This window comes from Panthera onca, assembly GCF_046562875.1.
Source record: "Panthera onca isolate mPanOnc1 chromosome E1 unlocalized genomic scaffold, mPanOnc1 haplotype 2 h2.Chr16_ul_5, whole genome shotgun sequence".
NCBI classification, from domain to species: domain Eukaryota; kingdom Metazoa; phylum Chordata; class Mammalia; order Carnivora; family Felidae; genus Panthera; species Panthera onca.
Genome location: NW_027675819.1, coordinates 284,642 through 303,322, shown reverse-complemented (window position 1 = coordinate 303,322; position 18,681 = coordinate 284,642).

The window sequence follows — 18,681 nt, the reverse complement described above, 5'->3', positions numbered from 1 at the left end:
CATCTTCTTGGTGTTCTGGTGTCCTAGGCTGGCTATTGTATAATTTTCTAGGTAAAGTTTTGCATTTAATGCAATGGATTTATTTTTAGGTATTTTTTATACTGTTGAAAATGGTATATTTAAATTTTTTTCTTTTTCAGTTTGTTGCTGATACATAAAAAATATTGATTTTTGTGTAATGACCTTGTACCCAGCAACCTTTCTATACTTTTATAAACTATAATTATCTGAATATCCTCCTGAGTTTTCTACATATATAATTATGTTTCCAAATAATGGCAGTTTTCTTTCTTTTCTATCATTATGCCTTTTATTTCTTCATCATGCCTTACTGCTTCAGTTAGAATTTCCAATATAGTATTGTAAATGTGATGATAGCGGACATCCTTACCTCATTTCTTTTCCTTTTTTTCTTTTAGAGAGAGAGAGAGAGAGAGAGAGAGAGAGAGAGCACAAGTGGGGGCTGGGCAGAGGGAGAGGAAGGGAGAGAATCTTAAGCAGGCTCATGCTCAGCACCACACCCGATGTGGGGGCTCGATCTTAGGACCATGAAATCGTGACCTGAGCTGAAATCAAGAGTCAGATGCTTAACCGACTGAGCCACCCAGGAGTTCCTACTTCATTTCTTTTTTTTTTTTTTAATTAAACATTTTTTTTAATGTTTATTTATTTTTGAGAGAGAGAAAGAACATGAGTGGGAGAGTGGCAGAGAGAGAGGGAGACACAGAATCTGAAGCAGGCTCTGAGCTGTCAACACGATGTGGGGCTTGAACCCATGAACCATGAGATCAAGACCTGAGCCGAAGTCGGACACTCAACCGACTGAGCCACTCAGGTGCCCCAGCCTGCCTCATTTCTGATCACAAAGAGAAACATTTCCATATTTCACCATTAAGTATTACCTTATTGAAGTTTTATATATGTAACTTTTATCAGATTAAAGGAGTTCCCTTCTATTCCTATTTTGCTAAGAGTTTTGTCTTATTTCTTTCAACAGTGTTTTGTAGTGTTTGAAGTATGATCTTTGTACTTCTTTTGTTAACTTTATTCCTAGGTGATTTATTCTATTTAGTGCTCTTCTAAGTGAAACTTTCCTTACTATTATTTTTGAATTGCTTATAGCCATTACTTTTTAGTGTGTTGAGATTTGGCTTTATAATCCAGTACATGGTGATTTTTGCTAAATATTCCCTATGTGAAAAAATATGCATTCTGAAATTATTGGGTACGGTGTTGCCTATATCTCCATTAAATCAACTTTGTTAAATTTCTTGTTCAAATATCCTAAAGTCTTAATGATTTAATATCTTAATATCTGCTTCTTCTATTAACTACTGACAAAGATGTATCAAATCTCCCCCTGGGTGCCTGAATGGCTCATGACTCAGGTCATAACTCATAATTTGTGACTTTGAGCCCCACATCTGGCTCTGTGCAGACAGCGTGGAGCCTGCTTAAGATTCTCCCTCTCTCTGCCCCTGACCTCTGCTCGCACACTCTCTATCTCAAAATAAATGAACTTTAAAAAATTTCTCTCAGTGTAATTTTGGATTTTTATTTCTCATTATAATTTTATAATTTTCTTTGTTTTTTTTGACACCATGTTAATACGAGCATACAAGTTTGGAATTATGACATCTTCACGGTGAATTAAACTTCTTTTTGTTATTACTAGAAAAGTTTTTTCTTAAAGCCTGTTTTGTTTGATGTTAATATTCCTACTCTACCTTTGCTTAGTGTTTGTATGGTCTATACTTATCCATCCTTTTACTTTTGACTTCTCTGAATCCTTAGATTTCAGATATTTTAAATTCTTAAATTTTAGAGCCTTAGATCACTTCCTTGATGAATTTTACCTAGCATAGAAGTAAGAAATAATTTCCACGTTACTCAACTCTTCAAAAAACATAAAAACAAGAAACACTTGCCAGTTTGATTTATGGAACTATCATAATCTTTATGCCGAAATTTGATGAAGAAGACACAAAAAAGGAAAATCACAGGCTAATCTTTGTATAAACAAATAATGCAAAAATCCTAACCAATTAGCATGCAAAAACCCTAAACAATTAGCAATCTGAAAATCATTTTTGCAATATTAGTAGTAATTATGAGATTACTGACATATTTGTGTTTAAATCTACTTTTACTGAATTCCTGTTTTTGTACATGTTCAACTTTCTGTTTCCTTCCATTCTTGCCTTCCTTTTGGACTAATTATTTTTTATTTTTCTTGTTAATTTAGAAGCCTCAAAGGTTATTGTAGAAATTACAATATGCATCCTTAATCTATCATAATCCGATTTTATTTTGGACTTTTATCCTCATTCAAGATGATACTGTTTTTGTTTTATACAATGTTTTCCCAGAATTATTTATATATTATCATTTCATTTCTTCTTATCTTTCCTTCCCTGTTGTCCTATATTGAAAGGGAACACTGAGAGCTAAGTCAAATAAAACAATTTTTTTCAGGCATCTGGATGCCTCAGTTGGCTAAGTGTCTGACTCTTGATCTCAGCTCAGGTCATGATCTCAGGGTTTGTGAGATCAAGGCCTGTGTCAGGCTCTGTGCTGCCAATGTGGAGCCTGCTTGAGATTCTCTCTCTCCCTCTCTTTCTGCCCCTCCCCTGCTTGTGTGTGTGCTCTCTCTCTCTCTCAAAATAAATAAACTTAAAATTTTTTTTAATTAAAAAATTAAAAAAATATATTTTCAACCTGTACCTAAACAGTCATATAAAATTTTACAGCATCATGGGGCGCCTGGGTGGCGCAGTCGGTTAAGCGTCCGACTTCAGCCAGGTCACGATCTCGCGGTCCGTGAGTTCGAGCCCCGCGTCAGGCTCTGGGCTGATGGCTCGGAGCCTGGAGCCTGTTTCCGATTCTGTGTCTCCCTCTCTCTCTGCCCCTCCCCCGTTCATGCTCTGTCTCTCTCTGTCCCAAAAATAAATAAAAAAACAAAACAAACAAAAAAAAAAAAACCCCAAAAAAAAACGTTGTAAAATTTTACAGCATCAGGAACCAAAAGAAATGTATAAATAGTTAACAGGAGAACAAAAAACCGACTATAAACAAAATAACAGAATCTGAATACAGGGGAAAAAACTGAGATGCATGAAACAAAGTGGAGGAAAAAACTTTAAAAAGCATTCTTATATCTAAGTAAATATGATGAAAAATGTAATATAATAGTCTGGAACTAAAATTCAAGATGATCAATGTTCTAGTTGGGGGAGAGGTATCATAAGTAGAGAAAGCAGAAGGAACAGTCTCATTGTTGGTCTGTGACTGCTTTTTGTCCTACAGGTGGTGGGAAGGTTGATCTGAAAAATGTGACAATGAAAACGAAAGAGTTTACAGGTGAGTTTCTATGACACTGAAACCCTAATGCTTTATAATAAATTATATTTAAATTTTTATATTCCTAGTAGTCTATTGTCCATATTAATTTTGCCATTTTACCCAGTTATTATAAAATATAAAATATTTCTGCCTGATAAAATCCATTTGATCTTGGATTATCTGTTTGAAAAATAAACTATAAGACTTGCTTTTGATAACATGTCCTATGTACTGTACAGATTTTTTTCTCATATATGTATATATGTCTTCACCTACATGTAAATAGCTAAATTTTAGGTAAGCACATGAATAAATAAGGTAAAGTTTTGGAAAGCTCAAGATAATGTGGTTTTGTCAACGATCAATTACATAAGTCAGTATAAGATCTCCTGCTATAATCATTTCTTTTGGCAATTCATTATCCAATTTGGTAACTAGATTTTATTCTGTTCATTATCCCCCAAATTAAGGGAGCCTTTATTATATCAATAATTTAGGAACAAATTTGCTTTGACTTCTAATGACACACTGTATTTCCACATTCCATTTTACTTTCACTCTTTAATCCCCAACTGGGAATGATGCCATATAAGCTATTTTAAGTATATTTAAAAGTACATATCATATAGGTTAATAACATTTTCTTATGAACCTCTTAAACTTACATAATACTGAGTAATTAATTTCTATAATTTTCACCTATAAACCTGTATTTTCAAAGGAGAAAAGATTGATGCCACAGATCTGAAAAACATTCTTGGAGACATGGGGATAGAAGTCAATGATAAGGAATGTCTGGAACTACAAAAATTACTACCCACTGATGGTGAGCTGCATCTGTGACCTCCAGAGTTCAGTTTAATAGTTCTATTTATGATCTTTATATTTTAAAGTGACACATGTTCAGGTATTTGTTACCTGCACCCATCCTCCAGCTCTTGCTTGAACAGTCTCTTACTCTGTACTATTCAAGTACAGAGTTCAGCTGTGAAAAAGAATCCTTTCCCACAAAATCAGTATTGAGGAAAGATGTTACTGATGATTTGGGAAGGGAAAGGACAGAGGGATTTATATCTTGTCTCAGTAAACATTGCAAAAGTCCTCATAAATTCCTGATCTCTCCCAGAGTTACTGTTCCTTACATTGTCCCTGGGGGATTCCCTTTTCCTAATCCTTATCCCTCTAAGAGCTGAACCCTCAAAACTCCCCCCTCTGTTAAGCTCAATTTCTTTTTTATTAAGTTTTTATTTTAATTCCAGTGTAGTTAATATACAGTGATATGTTCATTTTAGGTGTACAGTATAGTCATTTCAACAATTCCATACCTCACTCAGTGCTCATCACAAGTGTACTCCTTAATACCCATCACCTATTTCACGATCACCCCACTCAGCTCCCCTCTGGTAGCCATCAGTTTGTTCTCTATAGTTAAGAGTCTATTTCTTGGTTTCTCTCTCTCTCTCTCTCTCTCTCTCTCTCTCTCTCTCTCTCTCCTCCCTCCCTCCCTCCCTCCCTCCCTCCCTCCCTCCCTCTCTCCCTCTCCTTGTTTTGGTTCTTAAATTCCACACATCAGTGAAATCATATGGTATTTGTCTTTCTCTGACTAACTTATTTTGCTTAGCATATATACTCTCTGGCTCCATCCATGTTGTTGCAAATGGCAAGGTTTCATTCTTTTTATGGCTGAATAATATTCTGGGTGTGTGTGTGTGTGTGTGTGTGTGTGTGTGTGTGTGTGTGTGTGTATTTACCACATCTTCTTTATCCATTCATCTATCTATGGACCCTTGGGCTGCTTCCATAATTTGGCTATTGTAAATAATGCTGCTATAAACGTAGGGGTGTATGTATCCCTTTCAGTTAGTGTTTTTGTATTTTTGGGGTGGACATCCAGTAGTGCAATTCAAAGGTAGTTCTATTTTTAGCTTTTTTGAGAAACCTTCATACTGTTTTTCCACATTGGCTATACCAGTTTGCATTCCCCCCAACAGTGCAAGAGTGTTCCTTTTTCTCCACATCCTCACCAAAAGTTGTTTCTTGTGTTTTTTATTTTAGTCATTCTGACAGGTGGGAGATGATATCTCATTGCAGTTTTGATTAGCATTTCCCTGATGATGAGTGATGTTGAGCATCTTTTCATGTGTCTGTTGGCCATCTGTATGTCTTCTTTGGAGAAATGTCTGTTCACGTCTTCTGCCCATTTTTAAATTGGATTATTTGGTTTTTGAATGTTGAGTTCTATCAGTTCTTTATATATTTTTAGTACTAACCCTTTATTGGATATGTCATTTGCAATTATCTTCTCCCGTTTAGTAGATTGCCTTTAGTTTTGTTTATTGTTTCCTTCGTTGTGCATAAGCTTTATATATTGATGAAGTCCCCATAGTTTCTTTTTACTTTTGTTTCCCTTGCCTCTGGTGACATATCTAGAAAAATGTTGCTATGGCTAATGCCAGAGAAATTAGTGCTTGTGCTCTTTCATAGGATTTTTATGGCTTCAGGTCTCACATTTAGGTCTTTAATCCATTGTGAATTTATTTTCATGTATGGTGTAAGAAAGTGGTCCAGTTTCATTCTTTTGCATGCGGTTGTTTAGTTTTTCCAGCACCATTTATTGAAGAGACTATCTTTTCCCCATTGGATATTCTTATCTCCTTTGACAAAGATTAATTGACCATATAATTGTGAGTGTGTTTCTGGGTTTTCTTTTTTTTTTCTTTTTTTTCTTTTTTTTATTTTTTAATATATGAAATTTACTGTCAAATTGGTTTCCATACAACACCCAGTGCTCATCCCAAAAGGTGCCCTCCTCAATACCCATCACCCACCCTGCCCTCCCTCCCACCCCCCATCAACCCTCAGTTTGTTCTCAGTTTTTAACAGTCTCTTATGCTTTGGCTCTCTCCCACTCTAACCTCTTTTTTTTTTTTTCCTTCCCCTCCCCCATGGGTTTCTGTTACGTTTCTCAGGATCCACATAAAGAGTGAAACCATATGGTATCTGTCTTTCTCTGTATGGCTTATTTCACTTAGCATCACACTCTCCAGTTCCATCCATGTTGCTACAAAAGGCCATATTTCATTTTTTCTCATTGCCACGTAGTATTCCATTGTGTATATAAACCACAATTTCTTTATCCATTCATCAGTTGATGGACATTTAGGCTCTTTCCATAATTTGGCTATTGTTGAGAGTGCTGCTATCAACATTGGGGTACAAGTGCCCCTATGCATCAGTACTCCTGTATCCCTTGGATAAATTCCTAGCAGTGCTAGTGCTGGGTCATAGGGTAGGTCTATTTTTAATTTTCTGAGGAACCTCCACACTGCTTTCCAGAGCGGCTGCACCAGTTTGCATTCCCACCAACAGTGCAAGAGGGTTCCTATTTCTCCACATCCTCTCCAGCATCTATAGTCTCCTGATTTCTTCATTTTGGCCACTCTGACTGGCGTGAGGTGATATCTGAGTGTGGTTTTGATTTGTATTTCCCTGATAAGGAGCGACGTTGAGCATCTTTTCATGTGCCTGTTGGCCATCCGGATGTCTTCTTTAGAGAAGTGTCTATTCATGTTTTCTGCCCATTTCTTCACTGGGTTATTTGTTTTTCGGGTGTGGAGTTTGATGAGCTCTTTATAGATTTTGGATACTAGCCCTTTGTCCGATGTGTCATTTGCAAATATCTTTTCCCATTCCGTTGGTTGCCTTTTAGTTTTGTTGGTTGTTTCCTTTGCTGTGCAGAAGCTTTTTATCTTCATAAGGTCCCAGTAATTCACTTTTGCTTTTAATTCCCTTGCCTTTGGGGATGTGCCGAGTAAGAGATTGCTACGGCTGAGGTCAGAGAGGTCTTTTCCTGCTTTCTCCTCTAAGGTTTTGATGGTTTCCTGTCTCACATTCAGGTCGTTTATCCATTTTGAGTTTATTTTTGTGAATGGTGTGAGAAAGTGGTCTAGTTTCAACCTTCTGCATGTTGCTGTCCAGTTCTCCCAGCACCATTTGTTAAAGAGACTGTCTTTTTTCCATTGGATGTTCTTTCCTGCTTTGTCAAAGATGAGTTGGCCATACGTTTGTGGGTCTAGTTCTGGGGTTTCTATTCTATTCCATTGGTCTATGTGTCTGTTTTTATGCCAATACCATGCTGTCTTGATGATGACAGCTTTGTAGTAGAGGCTAAAGTCTGGGATTGTGATGCCTCCTGCTTTGGTCTTCTTCTTTAAAATCACTTTGGCTATTCGGGGCCTTTTGTGGTTCCATATGAATTTTAGGATTGCTTGTTCTAGTTTCGAGAAGAATGCTGGTGCAATTTTGATTGGGATTGCATTGAATGTGTAGATAGCTTTGGGTAGTATTGACATTTTGACAATATTTATTCTTCCAATCCATGAGCAGGGAATGTCTTTCCATTTCTTTATATCTTCTTCAATTACCTGCATAAGCTTTCTATAGTTTTCAGCATACAGATCTTTTACATCTTTGGTTAGATTTATTCCTAGGTATTTTATGCTTCTTGGTGCAATTGTGAATGGGATCAGTTTCTTCATTTGTCTTTCTGTTGCTTCATTGTTAGTGTATAAGAATGCAACTGATTTCTGCACATTGATTTTGTATCCTGCAACTTTGCTGAATTCATGTATCAGTTCTAGCAGACTTTTGGTGGAGTCTGTCGGATTTTCCATGTATAATATCATGTCATCTGCAAAAAGCGAAAGCTTGACTTCATCTTTGCCAATTTTGATGCCTTTGATTTCCTTTTGTTGTCTGATTGCTGATGCTAGAACTTCCAGCACTATGTTAAACAACAGCGGTGACAGTGGGCATCCCTGTCGTGTTCCTGATCTCAGGGAAAAAGCTCTCAGTTTTTCCCCGTTGAGGATGATGTTAGCTGTGGGCTTTTCATAAATGACCTTTATGATCTTTAAGTATGTTCCTTCTATCCCGACTTTCTCAAGGGTTTTTATTAAGAAAGGGTGCTGGATTTTGTCAAAGGCCTTTTCTGCATCGATTGACAGGATCATATGGTTCTTCTCTTTTTTTTTTGTTAATGTGATGTATCACGTTGATCGATTTGCGAATGTTGACCCAGCCCTGCATCCCAGGAATGAATCCCACTTGATCATGGTGAATAATTCTTTTTATATGCTGTTGAATTCGATTTGCTAGTATCTTATTGAGAATTTTTGCATCCATATTCATCAGAGATATTGGCCTGTAGTTCTCTTTTTTTACTGGGTCTCTGTCTGGTTTAGGAATCAAAGTAATACTGGCTTCATAGAATGAGTCTGGAAGTTTTTCTTCCCTTTCTATTTCTTGGAATAGCTTGAGAAGGATAGGTATTATCTCTGCTTTAAACGTCTGGTAGAACTCCCCTGGGAAGCCATCTGGTCCTGGACTCTTATTTGTTGGGAGATTTTTGATAACCGATTCAATTTCTTCGCTGGTTATGGGTCTGTTCAAGCTTTCTATTTCCTCCTGATTGAGTTTTGGAAGAGTGTGGGTGTTTAGGAATTTGTCCATTTCTTCCAGGTTGTCCAATTTGTTGGCATATAATTTTTCATAGTATTCCCTGATAATTGTTTGTATCTCTGAGGGATTGGTTGTAATCATTCCATTTTCATTCATGATTTTATCTATTTGGGTCATCTCCCTTTTCTTTTTGAGAAGCCTGGCTAGAGGTTTGTCAATTTTGTTTATTTTTTCAAAAAACCAACTCTTGGTTTCGTTGATCTGCTCTACAGTTTTTTTAGATTCTATATTGTTTATTTCTGCTCTGATCTTTATGATTTCTCTTCTTCTGCTGGGTTTAGGCTGCCTTTGCTGTTCTGCTTCTATTTCCTTTAGGTGTGCTGTTAGATTTTGTATTTGGGATTTTTCTTGTTTCTTGAGATAGGCCTGGATTGCAATGTATTTTCCTCTCAGGACTGCCTTCGCTGCGTCCCAAAGCGTTTGGATTGTTGTATTTTCATTTTCGTTTGTTTCCATATATTTTTTAATTTCTTCTCTAATTGCCTGGTTGACCCACTCATTCGTTAGTAGGGTGTTCTTTAACTTCCATGCTTTTGGAGGTTTTCCAGACTTTTTCCTGTGGTTGATTTCAAGCTTCATAGCATTGTGGTCTGAAAGTATGCATGGTATGATTTCAATTCTTGTAAACTTATGAAGGGCTGTTTTGTGACTCAGTGTGTGATCTATCTTGGAGAATGTTCCATGTGCACTCGAGAAGAAAGTATATTCTGTTGCTTTGGGATGCAGAGTTCTAAATAGATCTGTCAAGTCCATCGGATCCAATGTATCATTCAGGGCCCTTGTTTCTTTATTGACTGTGTGTCTAGATGATCTATCCATTTCTGTAAGTGGGGTGTTAAAGTCCCCTGCAATGACCACATTCTTATCAATAAGGTTGCTTATGTTTATGAGTAATTGTTTTATATATCTGGGGGCTCCGGTATTTGGCGCATAGACATTTATAATAGTTAGCTCTTCCTGATGGATAGACCCTGTGATTATTATATAATGCCCTTCTTCATCTCTTGTTACAGCCTTTAATTTAAAGTCTAGTTTGTCTGATATAAGTATGGCTACTCCAGCTTTCTTTTGGCTTCCAGGAGCATGATAAATAGTTCTCCATCCCCTCACTCTCAATCTAAAGGTGTCCTCAGATCTAAAATGAGTCTCTTGTAGACAGCAAATAGATGGGTCTTGTTTTTTTATCCATTCTGATACCCTATGTCTTTTAGTTGGCGCATTTAATCCATTTACATTCAGTGTTATTATAGAAAGATACGGGTTTAGAGTCATTGTGATGTCTGTATGTTTTATGCTTGTAGCGATGTCTCTGGTACTTTGTCTCACAGGATCCCCCTTAGGATCTCTTGTAGGGCTGGTTTCGTGGTGACAAATTCCTTCAGTTTTTGTTTGTTTGGGAGACCTTTATCTCTCCTTCTATTCTAAATGACAGACTTGCTGGATAAAGGATTCTCGGCTGCATATTTTTTCTGTTTAGCACACTGTAGATATCGTGCCAAGCCTTTCTGGCCTGCCAAGTTTCAAAGGAGAGATCAGTCACGAGTCTTATAGGTCTCCCTTTATATGTGAGGGCACGTTTATCCCTTGCTGCTTTCAGAATTTTCTCTTTATCCTTGTATTTTGCCAGTTTCACTATGATATGTCGTGCAGAAGATCGATTCAAGTTACGTCTGAAGGGAGTTCTCTGTGCCTCTTGGATTTCAATGCCTTTTTCCTTCCCCAGTTCAGGGAAGTTCTCAGCTATAATTTCTTCAAGTACCCCTTCAGCACCTTTCCCTCTCTCTTCTTCCTCTGGGATACCAATTATGCGTATATTATTTCTTTTTAGTGTATCACTTAGTTCTCTAATTTTCCCCTCATACTCCTGGATTTTTTTATCTCTCTTTCTTTCAGCTTCCTCTTTCTCCATAACTTTATCTTCTAGTTCACCTATTCTCTCCTCTGCCTCTTCAAGCCGAGCCGTCGTGGTTTCCATTTTGTTTTGCATTTCGTTTAAAGCGTTTTTCAGCTCCTCGTGACTGTTCCTTAGTCCCTTGATCTCTGTGGCAAGAGATTCTCTGCTGTCCTGTATACTGTTTTCAAGCCCAGCGATTAATTTTATGACTATTATTCTAAATTCACTTTCTGTTATATTATTTAAATCCTTTTTGATCAGTTCATTAGCTGTTGTTATTTCCTGGAGATTCTTCTGAGGGGAATTCTTCCGTTTGGTCATTTTGGAGAGTCCCTGGCGTGGTGAGGACCTGCAGGGCACTTCCCCTGTGCTGTGGTGTGTAACTGGAGTTGGTGGGCGGGGCCACAGTCCGCCCTGATGTCTGCCCCCAGCCCACCGCTGGGGCCACAGTCAGACTGGTGTGTGCCTTCTCTTCCCCTCTCCTAGGGGCGGGATTCACTGTGGGGTGGCGTGTCCCGTCTGGGCTACTTGCACACTGCCAGGCTTGTGTTGCTGGGGATCTGGCATATTAGCTGGGGTGGGTAGGCAAGGTGCACGGGGGCTGGAGGGGCAGGCTTAGCTCGCTTCTCCTTAGGTGATCCACTTCAGGAGGGGCCCTGTGGCAGCGGAAGGGAGTCAGATCCGCTGCCGGAGGTTTGGCTCCGCAGAAGCACAGAGTTGGGTGTTTGCGCTGCGCGAGCAAGTTCCCCGGCAGGAACTGGTTCCCTTTGGGATTTTGGCTGGGGGATGGGCGGGGGAGATGGCGCTGGCGAGCGCCTTTGTTCCCCGCCAAGCTGAGCTCTGCCGTCCGGGGGCTCAGCAGCTCTCCCTCCCTTTGTCCTCCAGCCTTCCCGCTTTCTGAGCAGAGCTGTTAACTTCTGACCTCCCAGACGCTAAGTCGCGCTTGCTGTCGGAACACAGTCCGTCCGGCCCCTCCGCTTTTGCCAGCCAGACTCGGGGGCTCTGCTTGGCCGGCGAGCCGCCCCTCCATCCCAGCTCCCTCCCGCCAGTCCGTGGAGCGCGCCCCGCCTTGCCGCCCTTCCCACCCTCTTCCGTGGGCCTCTCGTCTGCGCTTGGCTCCGGAGACTCCGTTCTGCTAATCCTCTGGCGGTTTTCTGGGTTCTTTAGGCAGGTGTAGGTGGAATCTAAGTGATCGGCAGGACGCGCGGTGAGCCCAGCATCCTCCTACGCCGCCATCTTCCGGAACCTTCTATTTCTGGGTTTTCTATTCTGTTACATTGATCTATGTGTCTTTTTGTGCCAGTACCATACTGTTTTGATTACTACGGCTTTGTAATATAACTTGAAGTCCAGAATTGTGATACCTCCAGCTTTGCTTTTCTTTTTCAAAATTGCTTTGGCTATTTGGGGTCTCTTGTGGTTCCATATAAATTTTAGGGTTTTTTTCTAGTTAAAAAATGTGTTGGTATTTTGATAAGGATTACAATAATGTACAGGTTGCTTTGGGTAGTATAAACGTTTTAAGAATATTTGTTCTCTCAATCCATGAGCATGGAATGTCTTTTCATTCATTTGTGTTTTCTTCAATTTCTTTCATCAGTGTTTTACAGTTTTCAGAGTAGAGGTCTTTCACCTCTTTGATTAGGTTTATTCCTAGGTATTTTGTTATTTTTGGTGTAGTTGTAAATGGGATTGTTTTCTTCATTTTTCTTTCTACTACTTAATCATTAGTGTATAGAAATACAACAGATTTCTGAATATTGATTTGTATCCTGTGACTTTACTGAATTCATTTATCAGTTGTAGTAGTTTTTGGTGAAGTCTTTAGGGTTTTCTTTTTTATTAGTATGTTTTATTTAAACTTTAACAGTTCCCCCTCCCTTTTTTCTTGCCATTCATTTATTAAAGAAACTGGGTCATCTGTTCTAATATTTCTTACATTCTAGATTTCATTGATTATATCTCCAGGGTGTTCCTCAAATTTTTTTAAGCGTTTTATTTATTGTTGAGAGAGAGAGAGAGAGAGAGAGAGAGAGAGAGAGACAGCACAAGTGGGGCAGGAGCAGAGAGAGTGGGAGACACAGGCTCCGAAGCAGGCTCCAGGCTCCAGGCTCCAAGCTGTGAGCACAGAGCCTGATGTGGGGCTTGAACCCATGAACTGTGAGATCATGACCTGATCCAAAGTCAGACACTCAATCAACTGAGCCACACAGGCAGCCCTCCAGGGAGTTCTTTAAATGTTCCTCTACCACCTACACATTCTGTACACTAGGCAGACCTAAACACTTGATTAGATTTCAGGTTTGCTTTTTTTCCCCAGAAAGAATATTTACACCTAGTATCATGTGCTTCATATTGCATCACATGAGGAAGTGCATTAGCTTATATCTCTTTCTTTTTTTTTTGTTTTTTGTTTTTGTTTGTTTTTTTGTTTTGTTTTGTTTTTTTTTTTTTTTGTATCTCTTTCTATATGATGTGAAAATCTACATCTGGACTCTGATGATGTCATTCTGATCCCATCCATCATAATATTCTCTGTCAGCCTTTTACCTAATTAATAGTTTTTAGCAGCTATTGATAATCACTACTTAAACCCATTATTTCACTTGGAGTTGCAAAATGGTAAAAATTCTTCATTCTTCCTGCATTTATTAACTAAAATACTTCTGAAAGAATTCTCTCACTAGTTATTTGGATTTTTACTTTTTAAAAATCTGAAATCTGAATCACTTACATCTTCAACTTAAGAACAATGACTTAATTATTAGATTTATACAAAAAGAAATCAATGTTCAGTCTACAAATTTAGAAAAATATACAACTGTTTGGGTAACAACAAACATCCATATACTGGTATTGCAAAGCTCTTATTACAAGAATAATTCCTATTCTAGTTCAAAGACTTTTTCAACAAGAAGACTATATGACAATCTTGTAATTTAGAAGTAACTATGTATCATAGTCTCTTGGGCACCTGGCTGGCTCAGCGGGCTAAGCGTCTGACCCTTGATTTTGGCTCAGGTCATGATCTCAGGATTCAGGAGTTCAAGCCCCATCTCAGGCTCCGTGCTGATGGTGCAGAGCCTGCCTGGGATTCTCTCTCCCTCTCTCTCTGCCCATTTCCCACTTGCTCTTTCTCTCTCTCAAAATAAATAACTTTAAAAAAAAAAGAATCTCTGTACATCAACAGATGAAGTAAAGATAAGCACCTGTGGCAAATGCTATGTGGATATCTCTGAATCAAGAACAATATCTGCTAGTAATGAAAAGACTGCAGACCCTGGCCACCCCCATCCAAAAAAAAAAAAAAAAAAAAAAGTTGTTCAAAAGAGTGTCTGGAGATTTTGAACAAATCCAGACAAGCATGAAGAAGCGTGTCTGGAGCTGAGCCATGGTGAGGAGTATAGATAAGACTTGTCTACAGAAACATAGAGGGTAATAGTCAGACAACAGGTGCTCTGCTCTCTTAAGACTACAAAAAGAGGCAGCTCAAAATTAGCTTGCACACTGTCTTTCCTGGGGTCTCCTCAGCAATGAAAAACTACAAGGCTCCGGGGTTTTCTATATAGAGTATCATGTCATTTGCAAATAGTGAGTTTTACTTCTTCCTTACCAATTTGGATGCCTTTTATTTCTTTATGTTGTCTAATTGCTGTGGCTATGACTTCCAGTACTATGTTGAATAAAAGTGGTGAGAATGGACATCCTTGTCTTTGTTAGCCATGGATTTTTCATATGTGACCTTTATTATGTTGAGGTGTGTTCCCTCTAAAACTACTTTGTTGAGGGCTTGTGTCATGAATGGATGTTGTACTTTATCAAATTCTTTTTCTGCATCTAGTGAGATGATCATATGGTTTTTATCCTTTCGTTTGTTGATGTGATGTATGACGTTGATTGATTTGCGAATACTGAACCACCCTTACATCCTAGGAATAAATCCCACTTGATCATGGTGAATGATTTTTTAAAAGTATTGTTGGGTTCTGTTTGCTAGTATTTTGTTCAAGATTTTTGCATCTATGTTTATCAGAAATATTGGCAGTGGTGTCTTTATCCGGTTTTAGTATCAAGGTGATACTCACCTAATAAAATGAATTTGGAATTTTTCCTTCTTCTATTTTTGGAATAGTTGGAGTAGAATAGGCATTAACTATTCTTTAAATGTTTGATAAGATTCACCTGTGAAGCCATCTGATCCTGGTCTCTTGTTTGTTGAGAGTTTTTTAGTTACTGATTTAATCTCCTTGCTGGTAATCATTCACTTCAAATTTTCTATTTCCTCCTGCTTCCATTTTGGTAGGTTATATATTTCTAGGAATTTATCCATTTCTTTTCAGTTGTCTAATTTGTCGGTGTATAGTTTTTTCTAATATTCTCTTATAATTGTATTTATGTGGTGGTGTTTGTTATTTCTCTTCTTTCACTGGTGATTTTGTTTGTTTGAGTCCTTTCTCTCTCTCTCTCTCTCTCTCTCTCTCTCTCTCTCTCTCTCTTTTGATGATGAGTCTGGCTAGTTTATCAATTTTGCTGATCTTTTAAAAGAACCAGCTCCTAAAAATCTATAAAGAACTTATCAAACTCAACTTATCAACTCAGTGAAGAAATGGGCAAAAGACATGAACAGATACTTACCCAATGAAGACATGGCTTCCAATGAAGATGGCTAACAGACACATGAAAAGATGCTCAACATCACTTATCATCACAGAAATACAAATCAAAATCACACTGAGATACCACCTCACGCCTGTCAGAATGGCTAACATTAACAATTCAGGAAACAACAGATGTTAGTGACATTGCAGAGAAAGGGGAACACTTTTGTGCTGTCGGTGGGAATGCAAACTTGTGCAGCCACTTTGGAAAACAGTGTAGAGTTTGCTCAAAAAATTAAAAATAGAACTACCCTATGATACAACTGCACTACTAGGTATTTACCAAAAGGATACAAAAATGCTGATTCAAAGGGGCACGTGCACCCCAATGTTTTTAGCAGTACTGTCAACAATAGCCAAATTATGGAAAGAGCCCAAAGGTCCACCGACTGATGAATAGATAAAGAAAATGCAAAATATATATACAATGGAATACTATTCAGCAATCAAAAAGAATGATATTCTGCCAGTTGCAACAACGTGGATGGAGATACAGTGTATTATACTAAGGAAAATAAGTCAGAGAAAGATAAATATCATAGGATTTCACTCATATGTGGAATCTAAGACACAAAGCATGTGAACATAGGGGAAGGGAAGGAAAAAATAAGATAGAAACAGAGAGGGAGGCAAATCATAAAAAGATTCTTTTAAAAAAAAGTTTTTATTGTTTATTTATTTTTGAGAGAGAGAAAGACAGAATGTGAGCAGGGGAGGGGCAGAAAGAGAGGGAGACACAGAATCTGAAGCAGACTCCAGGCTCTGAGCTGTCAGCACAGAGCCGGACATGGGTGAACCCATGGACCTTGAGATCATGACCTGAGCTGAAGTCAGACACTTAACCACCACCCAGGTGCCCCCATAAAAGATTCTTAAGAGAGCGGGAAGCAAAGCATAAAAGACTCTTAATGGCAGAAAACAAAATGAGGGTTGATGGAGGGAGGTGGGCAGGGGATGGGCTAAATGGGTGATGGGCATTAAGGAGGGCACTTGTTGGGATGAGCACTGAGAGTAATATGTAAGTGATGAATCACTAAATTCCACTCCTGAAACCATTATTACATTATATGTTAACTAACTTGGATTTAAATAAAGTTTTTTTAAAAATTAAGGGACACCTGGATGGCTCAGTTCATACGGCATCTGACTTCAACTAAGGTCATGATCTCACAGTTTGTGAGTTCGAGCCCCACATCAGACTCTCTGCTGTCAGCACAGAGCCCACTTTGGATCCTCTGTCCCCCTCTCTCTCTGCCCTTCCTCCATTCATTCTCTCTCTCTCTCAAAATAAATAAATCAACTTAAAATCTTAAAAATAAATAAATACAACTTTAAAAATTAAAAAAAAAATTAATATGAAATTTATTGTCAAATTGGTTTCCATACAACACCCAGTGCTCATCCCAAAAGGTGCCCTCCTCAATACCCATCACCCACCCTACCCTCCCTCCCACCCCCCATCAACCCTCAGTTTGTTCTCAGTTTTTAACAGTCTCTTATGCTTTGGCTCTCTCCCACTCTAACCTCTTTTTTTTTTTTTTTCCTTCCCCTCCCCGATGGGTTTCTGTTAAGTCTCTCAGGATCCACATAAGAGTGAAACCATATGGTATCTGTCTTTCTCTGTATGGCTTATTTCACTTAGCATCACACTCTCCGGTTCCATCCACGTTGCTACAAAGGGCCATATTTCATTCTTTCTCATTGCCACGTAGTATTCCATTGTGTATATAAACCACAATTTCTTTCTCCATTCATCAGTTGATGGACATTTAGGCTCTTTCCATAATTTGGCTATTGTTGAGAGTGCTGCTATCAACATTGGGGTACAAGTGCCCCTATGCATCAGTACTCCCGTATCCCTTGGGTAAATTCCTAGCAGTGCTAGTGCTGGGTCATAGGGTAGGTCTATTTTTAATTTTCTGAGGAACCTCCACACTGCTTTCCAGAGCGGCTGCACCAATTTGCATTCCCACCAACAGTGCAAGAGGGTTCCCGTTTCTCCACATCCTCTCCAGCATCTATAGTCTCCTGATTTCTTCATTTTGGCCAGTCTGACTGGCGTGAGGTGGTATCTCAGTGTGGTTTTGATTTGTATTTCCCTGATAAGGAGCGACGTTGAACATCTTTTCATGTGCCTGTTGGCCATCAGGATGTCTTCTTTAGAGAAGTGTCTATTCATGTTTTCTGCCCATTTCTTCACTGGGTTATTTGTTTTTCGGGTGTGGAGTTTGGTGAGCTCTTTATAGATTTTGGATACTAGCTCTTTGTCCGATATGTCATTTGCACATATCTTTTCCCATTCCGTTGGTTGCCTTTTAGTTTTGTTGGTTGTTTCCTTTGCTGTGCAGAAGCTTTTTATCTTCATAAGGTCCCAGTAATTCACTTTTGCTTTTAATTCCCTTGCCTTTGGGGATGTGTCGAGTAAGAGATTGCTACGGCTGAGGTCAGAGAGGTCTTTTCCTGCTTTCTCCTCTAGGGTTTTGGTGGTTTCCTGTCTCACATTCAGGTCCTTTATCCATTTTGAGTTTATTTTTGTGAATGGTGTGAGAAAGTGGTCTAGTTTCAACCTTCTGCATGTTGCTGTCCAGTTCTCCCAGCACCATTTGTTAAAGAGACTGTCTTTTTTCCATTGGATGTTCTTTCCTGCTTTGTCAAAGATGAGTTGGCCATACGTTTGTGGGTCTAGTTCTGGGGTTTCTATTCTATTCCATTGGTCTATGTGTCTGTTTTTGTGCCATGAATATGATTCTTATATTAGGGTCAGCTATATTTTTGTGAACCTTGAAAGTGGTCAGGCTATTGAATAGCATCGATTGTGTTCTCTATTGAGTTCTACAATGGTGTGAATGTTACAGGCTGTGCTCCAAGGGAATTTCATAATTAGTAACGAGTCCCCAAACAATTGCCCCCCCCACCCCGCCCTCGCCGCTTCACAGTCTTGCAGGCTTAGAGACTGAGAAATCCTAGCTAAGTTTCAGAGGCCTTATTTGCCCATAAGAGTTGACCCTGGATTGGTCTCAGGCTTCCAGCCTGGACAGCTCTTGCAGTGAAAGTTGACTTCCCTGGTCATCAGGTAGAATCTCCATTAGCTGTCAATTCTGAGTAACAACCTTTAAGAACCAAACTAAACCTTTGGGTTGCTGACCTCTCCCTAACATGCTATGGTATCCCTTGTACACGATCAAAATGTTGTAGCTGTACTTTGCCTTAAGGGGAATTGTATTGTCTATAAGGGACATGGGCCATTTCTGCCAATAAACTGTCCAA